We start from the raw sequence: 17024 nt of genomic DNA, 5'->3' as shown, positions 1-17024 counted from the left end.
CTTAAAAAACACAGCGTACCTAAAGAATGTTTCATAAAGGCTGGAATTATATAGCAGCTGCAATCATTGATAAAAAGGTAAACTAAATGTATTATTTGTGATTAAAATATAAAATAGTGCACTTAGTCAGTAAGAATGCTAACATTCAGACCCGCAATCACTAGGGAACCCTGGGTGCAGCGAGAATCAGAGTGCCCTTCCTCACAAACCGGAAACCCTACGTGATGCGTCCATCCGTAGGAGAGGCATCCAACATCGCTGCAAGCAGGCCCTGCTCTGAAATCAACAGGCCAAAATGACTGGCAAGTTCCTTTAAGCGGGAACATCTGATTCTAAATCTCCTGTTGGGTTCTACCCAGAGTCTGGCCAGCACTCTGGGGGAAGACCAAGGGAGTTTCTAAAGGTAAAATATTTAGAGTTCTTTGTTCTTAACGCTGGTAAATATAAAAATAAAGCATGCATATAAAACATTAAGGCTATAGATAATACTTAGACTATCAGACTTAAAATGACAGACTAAGGAGGTAATATATTGAGTGCTGAGTGAGCATGCTTTAGAGCATTTGCTCTAAAGAGATCGATAAACAGAATGTTAACCTTTTCTAAGCAGCTTTTCACAAACGACACTGACTTATTCAATATGCAAGGCCCAAAAATTAGTACCAGCAGTATTATGGTGAGTGGGCCGATCAGAGTGGAAAAAAGGATGGTTAGCCATGGAGACTGAACCAAGAGCCAAACCATTCTTGTAGGGCTTCTCTTTCCCTTTGGGCTAGCCGATCTCTCAATTCAGCCATGGTGTCCTGTACGATTCCTGTGTGGGCTGCATAAAAACAACATTCTTCCCCTAATGTGGTACAAAAACCTCTTTGATACAACAGTAGAAGCTTTAACCCTTGCCTATTCTGCAAAACGACCTTCAAAAGGAAAGAGACTTTTTCCAAAAAGGAGATAGTTTTTTCAATTCTTTGCAGGTCCTCATCTATGGTCATTTGTAGCTGGGATAATCCCTGGCGCTGGGTTGCGAGGGCCAAAACTCCCGTGGCTGTGCCGACCGCTCTTAGCCCGAGCAGCGTTGCAATGGTGATGCCTGTTAGTACCGCTCTTTTATCAGTCCAGTGAGGTTCTTTGAAATAGTGATATAGGTCTTCCTCTGGGTGATATAGGACCTTAGGAACAACTATAACTTGGACACAAAAGTTGGCAGAATTATCAAAAAGAATAAGGGACACACAGGGGGTTACTCCTGACTTGTGGCAGACCCACTTTGCGGATGTAGGCGGGATTGCCCATTTGTAGGCTCTATTGACCCTAACAGTGTTCGCACAAACAAAACTACCCCGGTTTGCCAAAGCGGTATTGCCCAGACATACGCCCTGGCCTTTGACCTGGTTCAGGGTGATCCCTCTCCGTGGTGTGTCCCACCTGCATTGAGTTGGATTATTGTCTGGCGAATTGTAAAAGGAGGCATTGAGGGCGACGCCCTCATAAAAGGGCGGGTTCATATTGCAGCACAGCCAGCAGGAGCTCGTGAGGTCTGGATCTGATTGGTTCAATGACCAAAAGGTAGCATTCAGTACATTAAGGAACGGCTTATCAGGTAAGCGGTAAGGGCCCACCTTGGGTTTGCTTGGAGGGGTTATCTGCTTAGCTACTAGGGGGGTAGTCAAGATAGGGGTGGATAATGGCAAGCTTTCTCTTCCTTGCTCGACGTCATTGTCACTTTTGGCTATGACATTGGGGGCGATTGCTGTGCTGCTTTGTATTTCCCGTTTTCTAATAGAAAACAAGCTCCCCCTGTCTGTACTAGATTCATAGTGTCTGACGCCCCGAGTTTTCCCAATCATCCATCTCGGATCATCCTCATTGGTGACACTGAGCCTAAGGTACAGACAACAATTCTTGATTTTCCCATGGGTTGCTGCTAGCCCTGGTCTTAAGGGGTCTTTTGGAGGAATGACACACCCGTAAGGTCCTGGTTGTTCTTTCAAATATTTGTCTGGTCCTGCCCCTGGTGCCCAATCTGAGGCAATTGTCTCACATCCCCAGTGGGAACAGTAATACTGATTGGGGGCGTTACAGTAAGGCCTGCCGGGGTTAGAGCCGGGACACATGTAATAGCTCGACGTGTGTAAACAGGACTCTACTGGGGCTAAGTTACAGAGTTTTACCTGAAAGCTAGGAGGCCCCGAAGTGATGATTGTTTGCAGCATCTCTTGATCCCATCTCGTTAATACCCATTCCCATGGCTGGTGTTCATACGAGCCACAAGATACTATGAACCCTAAAAGCAAAATCAAACAGAAACATCGCAGCAGCAAAATTACACAAAAACACCACAGCAGCCCTTTGCGGGGGCATCTCAGCTGATGCTCGGGTTCTGGTGAAGCAGAGCTATCCGTTGTAGTCAGGGTATTCTCCAACTCACTCTCCTCTCTTGCCACAGGAGCATACGGGTTACGGGGGTGCCTGATGGTTAGGTCCTGTGAATAAAAACTTATAGTTCTCATTAGTTTCATCCTAGAGGTCGGGTTTAAGAGGGCACCATTTAATTTCACCTTTTTAACTGCAGAATACTCCCGTCCTGTTAAAACTAGCCTCCACCCCTGTTCCCATTTTCCCAGTTCATTTCTGATTGTGGCCGGTGGACCTTCTTCTAATGCTCGAGTGGTCCAGTATTTTTGGGCGGGGCTATGCGCCTCTTCTCTGGGGAATTGGTTGAACATTAGCAGGGCGTTTGCCAAAAGGCGTACTTGGTCTTCTGATGGAATGGCATTGGTAAAGCCTTCTGCCTTTGCTAATATTTCTAATTTCGATTTCAGAGATTCATGTAGTTGACGGGCCTCCCTTAGCGTCCGTAATTCTTTTGCAGCAGTGTCAGCTTTATCATCACCAATTTGGAAGTACCTTTTAACAGGACTTTGACTGTTGACATGGAGAACTGAAAAGGTGCCTTTCCTGGCGGAGAGTGCCTCTTTGAGCATTAGCGCTGCTGTGGATGTTGTCACGCCAGGGCCTGACATGGCTAGGCAAAGTTTAGCTGCAAACATGGAGTCAGTCACTATATTGAGATGTTCCATCGGGAACAGCCCGCATGCTAGTACTATAGCTGCTGCTTCCAGCTGTTGAACTGAAAGCTCATAATCGGCTGTTTTGATACGGTGCCATTCGTCTCCTGATTGCCACACTGCTACGGCAGTCGATGTCGTTGAAGATGCATCTGTAAAGACTGTTGGTCCTTCCTGAGGTCGGTCCATGACCTTAGATGGGGGGTCAACGTGTACAACCGCCAACATTTGAGTCCAGGGAGGTTTTGTGGCGTACCGGATTTCTCCACCAAATCCAGTCAGGGCTATAGCTAAATACTCTGATGTCATCACTGACTGCGTTGAGAGCTGCTTACGGGAGATATATCCTGGCAGGCTCAATGCCCAAGTGTCTTAGGGCGAGTTTTCTGCCTTTCATGATGAGATTGCCAATGCACTCGACCCCTGGAGAGAAAGCACGTGATGGTTTTCCCAGGGCTATCCATTGTATTGGTTGGGCTTCTTCAGGGGAGCCCTGAGCTAGTGCTCCTACTCCTCCTCCTGACATGAAATGTACGTACAGATCAAGTGGTTCATTGGGGTCCCATCTGGCGAGCGTGCTTGACGATACCTGTTGTTCGATGAAATCGAGAGAGCTCATTGCTTCCGTCGTCAGAGCTTTTTTCTCCCATGGTTTTTTTCCTTTTAGAAGATCATACAGGGGGGCCAGGATTTCAGGGGGAATTAGGACGATATTGCGGAGCCATTGTAAAGACCCTACTAGCTGTTGCATATCATAAAGTGTTTCAATGTGTCGACGGATTTTTACCTGAGGAGGGGTTATATAAGAACCTGCAATTCCTACTCCTAAAAAGCTTACACATGGTCCTTTCTTAATTTTTGCACTCACAATTTCGAACCCGTTTGCTTTCAGGGTTTCGGAAATTGTTGACACCAAGTGGTCCACCTGATTTTCTGACGGCGCGGCGATCAAGATATTGTCCATGTATTGAATGATGGTTGCAGTTGGGGCTGTATCGCAGGTTGAGCTATAATAAGTTGAGCCATAAAATGGGTCTCTTCTCGAGGGGGGAGTGGGTTCAGGAGTGCTTTGCTCCATCCAGGGTTGGAAAATTTCTTTGGTCGCTGAATTGCATTGTTGACGTATGCATTCTGTTACAGCTGGGCCTTTTGCCTCTGCAGGTAATGTTGAAGAGTCGATCGCTGCCTGGAGGCGGTCTATGAACTGTGTAAAGCTCTCACTTTCATTTTGTTTCATAGTAGACCAAGAGGACGGCTTTGCAACGACCCTACAAGCTATGCAAATGGCGTCTCTGGCCGCACGAGTAGTTGCCATAATTTTCTGGGCTCGTAGGCCTTGAGCTTGCGCTTGAGGGGTAATTATCGCTGGATCTGTACCCATCAGATGTTGCAAGCTAGATCCATGCAAGGGATGGTCTGCCCCCACTACTTGAACCAATAATCTTCCACAAATATCCTCCCATTCTTGTTTAAAAACAATCATCCCTGTTCCATCAAAGATTAATCTACAAGTTTGTATTATGTCAGATGGGAGCATGTCGTCTCCCCCAAAAACACCATCAATAAGGGTGGAGACTAAGGCGGAATTGAGACCTTTATCGGCAGTTGCTTTACCAATCGCCTGTATGTCTTTAGGGTTTATGGGCGAGTAAACCCTCTGTCCCCCGTCTGTCACCCGGACCGGGAATGCTAGTGCTGCCGGTGGGAATAAGTCGGCGCATGTCATTTTTGTTTCTCTCCAGTCCGTGAGGGGGGTTTGCTTTTCTCGTGGATTCTCTTTAGAGTGGATGGGTGGGGGGTGTTGGCCTTTAGTTCTGTCTGCTCCCGTTCCTTTTTCCTTTAAGTTTAAGTCGACTGTAAACCATTCGTCCTCGCTACTGTCTGACCCGAAGTCAGAACTCGACTGCCAGGTCATTTCTGGGCTCCAATAACTTTTTGTCAGACTCCTTCCCCTTCCACTCCCCTTACGGGCGGGCCGCTCCCTTCCTCTAGGCTCGCCCCACCTCCTGCTAGGGGAGGGCCCTGCTTTATCAAGGTGTCTCTCCGGGTGGCCGCTTAGATTGGCTCTCCGCCCCTCGCCCGGGCTCTCCACTCCTCCCCAAACACTTCCCCCAGCTTTCTTTTTATTCTCTCCGGCTCTGTACTCCTCACCCGTACATGCTCTCCGCCCCTCGCCTGCGCTCTCCACCCCTCCCCGAACACTTCCCCCACCTTTCCTTTTATTCTCTCCGGCTCTGTGCTCCTCACCCGTACACTCCTCCCCTCTAGCCTCATAACTGGCTCTATAGTCCTCACCCGTACACCCCTCCCCTCTAGCCTTGCTCGTGGTTGCTGGCACTTCCTCATTCTTTTCTTCGGGACCATTTTTATCTTGCCCTCCCCCTCTTTTTTCGGCGCCATTCTGGGGCACATAGGGCGGTGGTCGGTCCCAGGTTTGTATTGATTCTGATATCTCTGCGGCGTTCCTTGCCTCCTCTACCAAACAGCCCCAGAAGGATTTTCTTGCCTCCTCTATCAAACCGCCCTGGAGAGATTTTACTTGTTTTCGCCCTTCCCCTTCCGTAAGCGGATCGGGGTCCGAGGATTGAGGGAGTGTACCACCCTCCTGCGAATCCTTTGGCTCAATATAATCAGTATCGCTTGGGAGGTTAGTAGTCTGAGCACCAACCCCTAATCTAGGGGTGGCCAATAAACAGTTTTTTGCCGCCTTCCCAGTTTTCTGCTTCTGCATAGCTTTCTTAAGGGCTAGTTTAACCCTCCCCCACAACTTAAAGTCTTTCCCACAACCCAAGGGCTGTAAAAGCCTCGCGCCAGCGCGAGTAAAATCGACTTGCACTCAATTCCCCACTGCTTATGTAACTGTGATACGACCTTCACGAGAGCTTCCGTCTTCCTCGCGGGTCCTTGGGAACTGCAATCCGACCTTCACAAGGCGACCTTCACAAGGATGTTCCCCCTCCTTGTTGGTCCTGAGAATTTATATTCTCTACTCCTTGTTGGTCCTGGGAGCGTCCTCCCTACAGCAGTGGAATTCCAGACGTCTTCCCTAGCTAGCCGCTTCCCGCTTCCCGGGTTTCGGCACCATTTGTTGCCTAATGATGCTTAACGACCTGGCTCAGGGAAAAACAACACGGCGGCCAACCCCAGGCCGCTCGGTCCATCTGCACACAGACATCAACGTGATGGATGGCAAATGGCGTTTATTATTGCGTAACACCGCTTTTTATACCCTGGGTCCATGGCGTCACATCCGTCTGCCTACGTTTTATCTTCCCGTACAACGCGATATCTTCCGAGCGCCAGACCCTAACTGCCACACTCGGCCGATGATTTCCTCGGTGAGTGGAGGGCCCGTTGAGTTGGGGTGACGGGACAGCCATGGCTGGCCAAGTAGGGAGCAGTGTGGGATGAGATAAAGCCTGTATAGGAACAGGACCTGGAAGGGCAGCTCTGCTCCTCAAGCCCACAACATCCTGCAACCCCCCTTTAGATGCTACTGGTAAGAGCAGGTAGGATGAGAGCCCTTGTCTCTGCTGCACAAAGGCTCCTCCTGCAGCAAAGATTTCAGCTTCGCTGTTCCCAGACCTAGTTCAAAGTTGCTCTTCAGGGCAGGAGATACTGACCCAGCCCACCTGCAGCCAAGGACTCAGCATTTTGGGGATGCCAACATCTGTGCTCCCCTTTCTCCTGCCAGGGGCCATCGAGCTGGACCTGAACCGCTTCCCCCGAGGAGCCAAGACGTCGAAACAGTGCAGCCTGGAGATGGTGACGAACGAGGCAGAGCTGCCCATGGTCTCCATCTTCAAGCAGAAGCGGGTGAAGGGCTGGTGGCCGTTCGTGGCCAGAGATGAGAACGATGAGCTGGAGGTCACCGTAAGGATGGGGAAAAGGGAGGGATTTTGCATCCTGGGGACTGCACTCTGTGCAGACACCCTCTGCTCCCCGGCACTTGCCTCTCTTCTCTCAGGTCCCCTCTGTCACCGTGGCTGGGGGGGCTGAGGTGGGGAGCATTGCCTAGTTCCCAGCACAACTCTGCTTCCTGCAGGGGAAAGTTGAGGCTGAACTGCACCTTCTGACAGCAGAGGAGGCAGAGAAATCCCCCGCCGGGCTGGCTCGCAACGAGCCCGACCCACTGGAGAAACCCATGTAAGTGGGAAACCCCAGTCCCCAGCAGGCACCTGAGCTCTGGGAGATGCTGGGGGTGCTCCCCAGGGGTGGGGGGGAGGCAGGCATGGAGAGGTGCGGAGGGGTCATGCTGGGGGAACGAGGGTCACGAGCAGAGCCAACTCTTTTTTTTCCTTACTCTGTTCCTCCTCTGCCTCGCTTCTTGGCTCCATCCCCTTGCCTGGGCCTCCCACCACCTCCTGCTCCCCTCCAGTCCTCACCACCAGCTTCCAGCTTCAAGTGGAACCCTCACAAACCCGCATTGCTCCATCTGGCACAGCATGCCATCTTCCCTGGCCCACCCTCCTGATTCTCCTGGTTGCGCTCCTCCACTCTGCAGACTTACCCCGGGAAGGGATCCTGCACGTCCCTTTGCCCACCATGTCCACTGCCCACCATCCCGCCCTCCTCTGTGGCTACAGCATTAACGATGGGTGTTTGCTTCCCCTGCAGCCGCCCGGACACGTCCTTCATCTGGTTCCTGAACCCACTCAAGTCCATCAAATACCTCATCTGCACGCGCTACAAGTGGCTCATCATCAAAATGGTGCTGGCCCTGTTGCTCATCGTCATGGTCGCGCTCTTCCTCTACAGCATGCCAGGCTACATGGTCAAGAAGCTGCTGGGAGCATGAAGCTTGGGAGCCTGCCCCATGTCCCCAGCCCCGTGGCACAACCTTCCCCCGTCCCAAGGCCTTCTCCTCCCCGCAGCCTCTCAGCAGCTCTGGGGGAGATCTCCCTCCTGCTGCTGCTGGGGCTCCTCTTTTACATTCCTCCTCTGTGGGTCCCATTTGTGGCTTTAGTCCTAGAGAAATGGGGCTGGAGGATGGAGTCAATCCCGAGGCTGTGCGTCCCTCGCCGGGGCTGGCAGAGGTGCCTGGTGGCTACTGCGGGGCAGCCAGGCTGGGGGGCTCGGAGCCTTTTTCCTCTGGGGGCCATGACTGGTGCCCTGCTGGGGTCTTGGAGCTGCAGGGGAAGGGGAAGGGGCTGCACCACGGGAGCGCTCCCCAGAGGCTCCTTGGAGGGACAGTTGGCACCAAGGCTGAAGCAGGGACCTGGGATGGAGGAACTGGGGCCACACCAGCCCCAGCGGTGGGGGGCCGGGGCACAGAGCAGCCCCCATGCCTGTCCCCCCCCGCCAGCACGGGCGCTGCTCTGCTCCTGGCTCTGGAGGTCACTGACCCCCCAGCCCGGGGGACTCCCGGCAGCGCTGCCCCGAAGCCGCAGAGGCCCTGCAGGGAGCCCTGGGGCTGTACCCGGGGCAGAGCCTGCCTGTCCCTCCCCAGGGCTCCGGCAGAGGCAGGGAAGTGTCCAGCAGCTCCAACCTCTGCCCGGGGTCACCGACCCAGAGGTGGTGGTGGCTGGACAGCCCTGGGGGGGACTCACAGGGAGCCGGGGACTCTGGCACAGCGAGAGCTCCCTGGGGCCTACTTCATTCTCCCTTTCATGTTGTTTGGATTTCTGTGTATCGCGGCCGGGGTCTGTCCTGCCGGGTGGAGCAGGGAAGGGCTCTTTTCTCAGCTCTCTGCAACATTCAGCTGCTGAAAAGCCACCTTCCCCAGCTTCAGGTGTGCAAGACCCTCACTGGAGAACTGACAGCTCGGAGATGTTTTAGGATACTACTGGTTGAATCAGTCAATAAAAATTGTCTTTCACTTCTGAGTTCTCCACCGCAGTCTCGTGTTAGTGGGGAGAGGGGAGCCCATGACTGGCTGCTTCTCCAGGTGAGCACTTTCCTCCTTCCCTTCATTTCTCCAGCACAGCCTCTTCTCACGCTGCCTCACCCCGGGGCCCGTTCCCTGGGCACACCCCGTTCCCCCGGCTGTGGTTCACCTTCCTCTTGCCACCCTACAAGAGAGGGGAGGTGAGCAGGGACCCCAGGGCTCCGTTTGTCCTCCAGCAGGGGCCCCCAGAGTAGGGAGGGGGGCCCTGGGATCCAAAGGGGTCTCTGAGCGAAGGGGCTTTGGCGGTGCGAGCAGCGGCATCGGGGCTCTCCTGGGCTTCCCTGGCTGACATCAGCCCTGGCCCTCTGCCCGCCCCGCAGGATGGCCACCTCCCCCCACCTCTCCCGTGCCCGGTGTGGCACACGGCACCCTCCCAGCATCGCTCCGGGGGGATTTCGGGGACCCGATGGGTTCTCTGCCAGACGTAGACGGTTTCCCCAGCCAGGACCAGCTCAAAGCCCATGCCCAGCTCCAGCTGGAGCTCCTCCCGGTGCACCAGCAGGTCCACGCTGTGGAGGATGGCGGCCAGCGTGGGCAGGTCCCGCTCTGGCAGGGGCTCGCTGCGGTGCGGGCAGCTGCCGGTGAGGCACCGCCGGCACTCCAGGCAGGTGGCGTATTCCTTGCGGATGTCTTGGGAAGCGCTTGGAGCGCCGCGATCCCGAGCCTCCTTCAGTTTTCCCAGGAGGTCGCGGCAGACTCGGGTCCCGCCCAGGGACTCCATGAGGGACGTGGCCAGCTCCTCCAGGTCGCTGCTGTGGGAGGAGGAGGGCTGGCTCCTGAGGAGCTCCGAGCTGGTGGCAGCACCGACGTTCCCATCTCGACCCACGTCTCCCGTCCCGTGGGGGAGCTCCCTCGCAGAAGCCGCGTCCCCGCCGACGCCGCTTTCCCACCCTTCTCCTTCGTGGCGCCTCCTCCGGCTGTGGGGGGAGATCCCGGCTGGAGCGTGGGGCTGCTGTGGGGCAGCCCGGACCCAGCACCCTCTCCCTGTCTTCTCCCGACCGCCTGGGTGATCCTGCCGGCCCTGCCGGCTCTGGGGTGCTCCGGGTGATGGGGGGGTCATGGGGACACGGGGCAAGGCCAGCCCAGCAGCACGAGGGGCACAGCGAGGGGCCGGGCACCTTCCAGCCCCGGGAGAGAAGGGCCAGGCCAGGGGCTGAGGACAGAGAGGGGTGCTGGGGCCACCGGTGGGCTCTGTGGGAGGGGCCTGGTGCTGGGAAGCTGCCACCCCCCCAGGGATGCCCTGGCCCTCCCCAAGCCAGCCCCAGCTTCCCTCGGCCCTAATAAGAGTGAGCAACCAAAGTGAAACCGCGTGCCCTGGGGGAAGGCCATCGGCATCAGCGGCGATGAGGGGCTGGGACGGGGTGGGCCGGCGCTCTCCTCTGCTGCTCCTTTTCTCTCTCCAGTCCGTGTCAGGGGCCCTTCAGCCCCTTCTAGAAGGGCAGTGGCCACGGGGGCGGCTCTGACCGCCCCGCCGAGGGACGCGCAGTCTCGGGACCGGCGCCGGCCTCCAGCCCTTGGCTCTGGTCCCGGAGCCACGAGTGGCACCGGCAGCGGGGGGCAAAGGAGGCGGCGCGGCCCGGCCCGGCGGCGCAGAGGACACGGGGCCCCGCGGCCGTCGCTCCCCCGCAGCTCGGCCCGAGCCCCGCGCTCGCGCCTTCCCCTCACGGCCGCCGCCGCCGAGCTCTGCCGCTGCCCTGGCTGAAATGGGCCAAAAGCTGCGGAATTTCCCTCCTGCAGAGCCTGTGTGGTGAGCTGGGCCGAGCTCCTGCCCAGCCTGCCCCGCAGGTGTCCCTGCAGCCGCACAGACACCCCGCCGGGGTGACCCAGGGCCCCCGTGGCACTGACACAGCCTGACGCCTCCTTCGGGGCAGGAAGGAGAGTCTCAGGCCGCTCGGGAGTGCTGGGCTCAGGCTTCTCCCTCCTCCTCCTCACACAGGCTCAGCTGGGAGACACCTGATGGTGACAGTGACAGCTCCCGGCTTCTCTCAGGGACAGTGAAGTGAGCTCCTCCTCGAGGGCCTCTCTGTCCCTGTGGCAAACTTTCCTGTAGGAAATGTAATGAATATCTGATCTGTGTGTGAGTAAACCGACGTCCCTGACTAATCCTCGGGTGGAGAATCCCCAGGGCGACCCCAGCGCTGCTAATGAAGCATATCTGCTTGAGAGTGAGAAGCTTGTTCCAGGTGAAAAGAGGCAAAGACCCGACGTGTGCGGTCCCCCTGTTCCTGCAGTGGGTGCCCCGCAGCCCCCGGGCTCTGGAGGGGGCAGGAGGCAGGAGCAGGGTGCAGGCAGGCACAGTCCCTGCCTGCTCTGGCAGGAGCAGCTCTGGGCCGAGTAAAAGTCCCCCGTCGCGGTGCCTACGGACACGGGGCCGGACAGAGGTGACCAAGCCCGGGGGAGCTCGGAGCCAGGACCTGGGGGAGACCCGGCAGAGGCGGGGGGTCAGCAAGGGACCCAAAGGGGAGGTTTGGCAAAGGGACGGGGGAGGGCGCGCATCAAGGGCTGTGTGGAAGAACCACGGCACCAGGGATGGAGGAAAGATATTTTATTTTATTTTTTAGGTGGGGTCATTGCAGGGACTTCCCCAGCCCTACACCCCCAACTGCTCTCTCCAGGCTGCCCGCTGCAGTCAGGGATAATTTTGCCTCAGGGGCTTGCGGGAGCACCTGCAGCAGCACTGCCAGTCCCGTTTCCACCAGGCGCTGACACGCCTGCAGAGCTGGGCACAGGACTCCCGCAGGGCACGGCCCCCCTTGCACAGCCCCGGGGCCACCCAGGCACGCATCCTGCCCGTGGGCACCCGCTGCTGGGGACTGGGCTCCGCTGGGCTGCTCCCGCCCGGCGCCGCCCAGATGGTGCTGCCCATGGTCACGGGGGTGTCAGGGTCTGGCTCCACATGCCTGGGTCTCTGTACCACTTCGCCCTCATCCCCAGAGACCTGCTCTTGACTGGTCCCAGCTGACCTCTCCAGTGGGGGGTCCTGGCCCAGGGCTGGTCCCAGATTCTCCACCAGCGCCTGATCATCCTTGGGGGTCTGGGCGGGTCCTGAGCGCTCTTGTGCCGCCAGATCTGCTGTGGCACCGGGGCAGGGCTCCGGGAAGGAGCAGACGGTGTCCGCAGAACTGGAGCTGCTCATCGGGAGGGAGCTCAGCGATGGTGACCACAGTAGCGGGCAGAGGCGCTCTGTGCTCGGCAACGTCGCGCTGGCACTGCAGGGGAGGAGAGAGGGAGGTAAACCTGCTGCACCGCGGCCCCTCCGGCGGGACGGGCAGGGCTGCCCAGCGCGGGCAGGGCACGGGCTGAGGGTCTGGGGCAGGATCTGGGGCCTCCCCCAGCACTCACCATTTCTGCAGGGTCGGTTGTTTGCTCTTCTCCATCTTGGCGTCAGCTGTCCCATGCTTTGCCTTCTGCCTTGAACTCTGCAGGACACCAAGAGCTGGGTGAGACGGGAGCAGCTCCCAGGCCACATCACCCCCACAGCCCCTCACCCCACCCACCCCATCCCACTCCCCACCACAGCGCGGTGCAGCCGTCACATACCCAGAGCCACTGGGCAAACATGGCGCCGAGCACGAAGTACACCTCAGTGAACATCACTACGCACAGCATCTCAGCCAGGGTGCTCGACCGTTCCCAACTCCCCCAGATCCCTCAGCGCTGGCTCAGCCCGACTCTTCAACCCCTCCAGGGATCCCGGGGACTCCCCCCTGCCCTGGGCAGCCCATTCCAACGCCCAACAGCCCCTTCTGCACAGAAATCCTTCCTCAGAGCCAGCCTGACCCTGCCCTGGGCAGCTTGAGGCCATTCCCTCGGGGCCTGGCGCTGGGGCCTTGGCTCCAGAGACTCATCCCCCCTCTCTGCCCCCTCCTGGCAGGGAGTTGCAGAGGGCCAGGAGGTCTCCCCTCAGCCTCCTCTGCTCCAGACTGAACCCCCCCAGTTCCCCCAGCCGCTCCCCAGCAGACCTGTGCTCCAGACCCTGCCCCAGCTCCGTTGCCCTTCTCTGGCCACGCTCGAGTCATTCAATGGCCTTTTTGGGGTGAGGGGCCCAAAACTGAACCCAGGAATCGAGGAGCGGCCTCCCCAGTGCCGAGCCCAGGGCTCAGATCCCTTCCCTGGCCCTGCTGGCCACGCCAGTGCTGACACAAGCCAGGATGCCGTTGCCCTCCTTGGCCCCCTGTCACTGATTTGACACCAATCAGAATTATTACAATTAATAATGTTTGATTCCAGTATGAATACAGAAATATTTTAGTAGGGTTACATGTTTACATCTTGCATTTTGCACATCTAACCAGAAACCAATGCTACTGTGAATTCCTCTGTATAGCCCTGTACCAAGGCCGAAGAATTGGTCAGTAATCATTTACTAGGTACACCTAGATACTGCTTAGGGAATTAGATTTAGAATTGAAAATAATTCTGTTTGAAGTTGTTGGAGATGTCTAGACACAGAAGTAATTTATTACCTAGAATACATTGGATAATGCCTCAGAAGTACCACAACCTGAGAGTAATGAGAACTGGGGAGAATGAACTGTCACAGTTTACAGATCTCTGCCAAGGAACAGTGAAACTGGGTAATGGGTAATTCCGGCAGGGGGAGATCGCGACCACCGACTCATGGGCCACCGACCCAAATCACACCCCAGACTCATTTCTAGACATTTCTAAGCTTCAGTGCGCAGAATCAGAAGTAGGAGGGAAGTATGATAATGATTTCCAGGAATTCTTGTGTTTAGGTATGAATACTTAATGAATATGTATGAATGAATAATATAGAAACTGTCTAATTCTTGTGACTGGTGTGCGTTGTTGGTGAGAGCACGCACCCGCGCACCCGGCCGTCAATAAACAAGTGTCTGCTTATCTGCATCACATTGGAGTCGGTAAGTTATCTTCATCCCGGATTTCGGGGACAGTTTCTGGCACCCCAGATGGGACCTCGCTGAGAGACCGGAGGAGTCGGGGACCTGATCGGTTCCAGCCGGCACCGAGGATTTCTCGGGGACACCCATCGATCCCCGATCCATGCGGCTCTTCGCGACGTCCCCTGGATTTTGGTAAGACACTTCTCTTTTGTACTGGGATAAGTGGGTTAGAGTCCCACCAGTAGGAGCGGGTTAGAGTCCCACTGTACAAGCCTGCCTGTCAGACGCGGCGAAAGCTGCGCAGGGTTGGGCTAGAGGATCCTCGTGTATTGGAAGCCGAGGCCTCTGCCCGTAAGACACAAGCGAAAGCTATTGCAGGGTTGGACAGCTGGATTTGGAAACAAGAGACCCTATACGCTGTAGAGTTCTCAGAAGGAGTGCATTTAATTGGAAGTTAAAAGTTTTTATGCACTCAGTTGTGGTACTGGTTGTTTCGTCAATTGAATATTGTACGGTAATTAAGAATTGTGTTGTATTGTGTTATATACCTTTGTTTGTCGTAGTAACTGTAGAAAGGTGTGAGCGTGTTTGTGAGCGTGAGACGTGCAACTGAGCACGAAGCGGGTGTGGGGTTCGGATCCGCGGTTCTGTTATCCCGCGCGGGGTGCAGCCGGAGAAGGACGAAGCGATAGGCTTGAGCGAGTGATCGATTGTATATTGTGTTAACAAAGTAACTGAACCATGGCATCTACGCTGACTCATTTGTTTAAAAGCAAAAGGATGTGTAATCTGGCTGCAAATGACAAAGTTCTGAAAACTTCTCCGTTAGGATGTTTGTTAGCACACTGGGGAGAGGTACGTGATGATTTGAGGAAAAGTCAGATGATTGAATATTGTAATCGCTGGTGGCCTCTGTATACTCTGGGTGATCAGGGAAAATGGCTCGTGAATGGGACACTGCATTATAATACCATTCTGCAGTTAATGCTGTTTTGTAGAAGAGAAGGGAAATGAAGTGCCGTATGTTGATTTTTTTTTTTTTCCTATTTAAGACAAAGGAAGGATTGGCAGAAAGAATGTAAGCTGATTAGTAGGGATAATTTAGTAATGGCTATAACTTTTGACGATAAAAAGGTGAAAAAGTGTTGTTCAACATGTGAACTTGAAAAGATTGTTTGAAGGAAAGAATTGCTTCTACTGAAAAGGATGGAGGGCCAGAATTAGATATATCCCCTCCACAGGGAGAACGGCATCGGGGGCGAGAATATAGAGAACAGGTAGAGGAACCTGAGAGTAGCGGACTAGAGGATGTGGATGAAGGGCCGTCTGAGGTTGTAATTCATACCCCTGCATCTCGAAAGAACTCGGCAGCAGGTACAAACAATAGCTCCCCTGCGGCAGGGAGCTGGCAACGATGGGCCGGTGTATGTGAAAGTGCCTTTTCAGTGACGGATTCGATGGCTTGGAAGCAGGCAGCAGGAGTGTACAGAGAGGATCCGGAGAGAACAGGCAGAGTGGCAGATACTATCATCAGAACACAGAACCCGGACTGGAGTGATTTACAGGTGATTTTAGCTAATGTGTTAGATGATACAGAAAAAAACAGATGGTATTGGAGGCTGGCAAAGCACAGGCAGAAGTGACTGTATTGAGTGGGACAGCAGGTGGAATATTAGAGCAGAACTTTCTGTCTGGGGATCCGCAGTGGGGATCCAAATAATGTGGAGCACAGAGAAAGACTGAGTCGGTATCAGAAATGGGTTTTACATGGAGTTAAACACGCCATGCCTAGGTTTCTGAACTGGTCTAAATTGTATGAGGTGAGACAAGATAAGAATGAATCTCCCTCAGCGTTTCTGGGAAGACTAAAAGAAGCTGCCAGAAAGAATAAATACTGATTTGAAAGTAGAAACTGAGGCAGCTCAGATATAATTGGCTTGGATTTTTATAGAACAATCGGTACCAGATATAAGAAAGAAACTGATTGATAATTTTTGAAATATAAACTCTTGGAGGAGTGTGAATCTGAGGATAAAACTCTCATTCTACCAGTCAGAAAACCGTCGGGTGAATATAGGTTAGTGCAAGACTTCAGAGCAGTGAATCACATAGTTAAGGGTATATATCCTGTAGCAGCAAATCCTTGCACGCTGTTAACAGCTTTAAAGGAGACTTATCAGTGGTTTACAGTGCTGGATTTAAAAGATGCTTTCTTTTGTATGCCTTGGAGAAGGAAAACAGAAAATTGTTTGCTTTCGAGTGGGAAAATCCACAAACAGGACAAAGATGCAGCTGACATGGACAAGACTACCCCAAGGATTTAGAAATAGCCCGATAATTTTTGGAAATCAGCTGGCAAAAGAGCTTGAAACACGGAAACAGGACAAACCAACACCTGGACATTTGCTTTTACAATATGTGGATGACACACTGATTGCTACAGAAAAAAAAAAGATTTACCTACATACAGGTAACAATAGATCTTTTTAATTTTCTGGCACCGAATGGGTACAAGGTAGCCAAGGGGAAAAAAAAAAAAAAAAGCGCCCAAATAGCTTGTCAGACTGTGATATATTTGGACTTTGAGATTTCAGAAGGGCAGCGGCAATTAGGAACAGAACACTGAGAAGCCATGTGAGCCGGAAAATATTCATGAACTCAGAGCATTCTTAGGAATGACAGGGTGGTGCCGCCTCTGGATCATGAGTTATGGTCTGACAGCTAAACTGCTACATGAGGCCCGAAGAACTCTCCTTCGACATGGGGCCCACAGCAACAACGGGCTGTCACAGAACTGAACCGCTTTAATGCCTGCGCCTGCCTTAGGACTTCTGGACATCACCAAAGGCTGTGAGCTGTTGGCTCACGAAAGACAACGCCTGGCACTGGGTGTGCTGACTCAGAAGACGGGAAGCTGGAAACGACCTGTCGGATACTTCTCTAAACAACTGGACACGGGGAGCAAAGGGTGCCCAAACTGCCTTCGAGCTGTGGCTGCAACAGTGATGCTCACACAGGCAGCTCAGAAATTAACTTTGGGAAGCACAATAACAGTCTGTGTCCCACAGACGGTGATAACTGGTTTAGAACAGAAGGGGGGACATTGGCTGTCTCTGAGCTGAATGATGAAGTACCAGGTAGTACTGGCTGAACAAGATGGTGTGAGTCTAAAAACAACTAACCTGGTAAATCCTGCAGTGT

At 54.2% G+C, this 17024-nt stretch overlaps 1 long non-coding RNA gene across 1 annotated transcript; it reads left to right on the top strand.

Annotated features, from left to right (window-relative positions):
* The first annotated feature begins 6386 nt into the window (after nt 1-6386).
* LOC141967321 (uncharacterized) lies at nt 6387-7213 on the top strand. The gene is made up of 3 exons (XR_012634682.1): nt 6387-6406; nt 6763-6941; nt 7114-7213. It is a non-coding gene; the product is annotated as an uncharacterized LOC141967321 (long non-coding RNA).
* The last annotated feature ends 9811 nt before the right edge of the window (nt 7214-17024 follow it).

Source organism: Athene noctua, chromosome 1 (genome assembly GCF_965140245.1).
Source record: "Athene noctua chromosome 1, bAthNoc1.hap1.1, whole genome shotgun sequence".
NCBI classification, from domain to species: Eukaryota; Metazoa; Chordata; class Aves; order Strigiformes; family Strigidae; genus Athene; species Athene noctua.
This window is presented reverse-complemented; position numbering and strand designations above follow the sequence as displayed.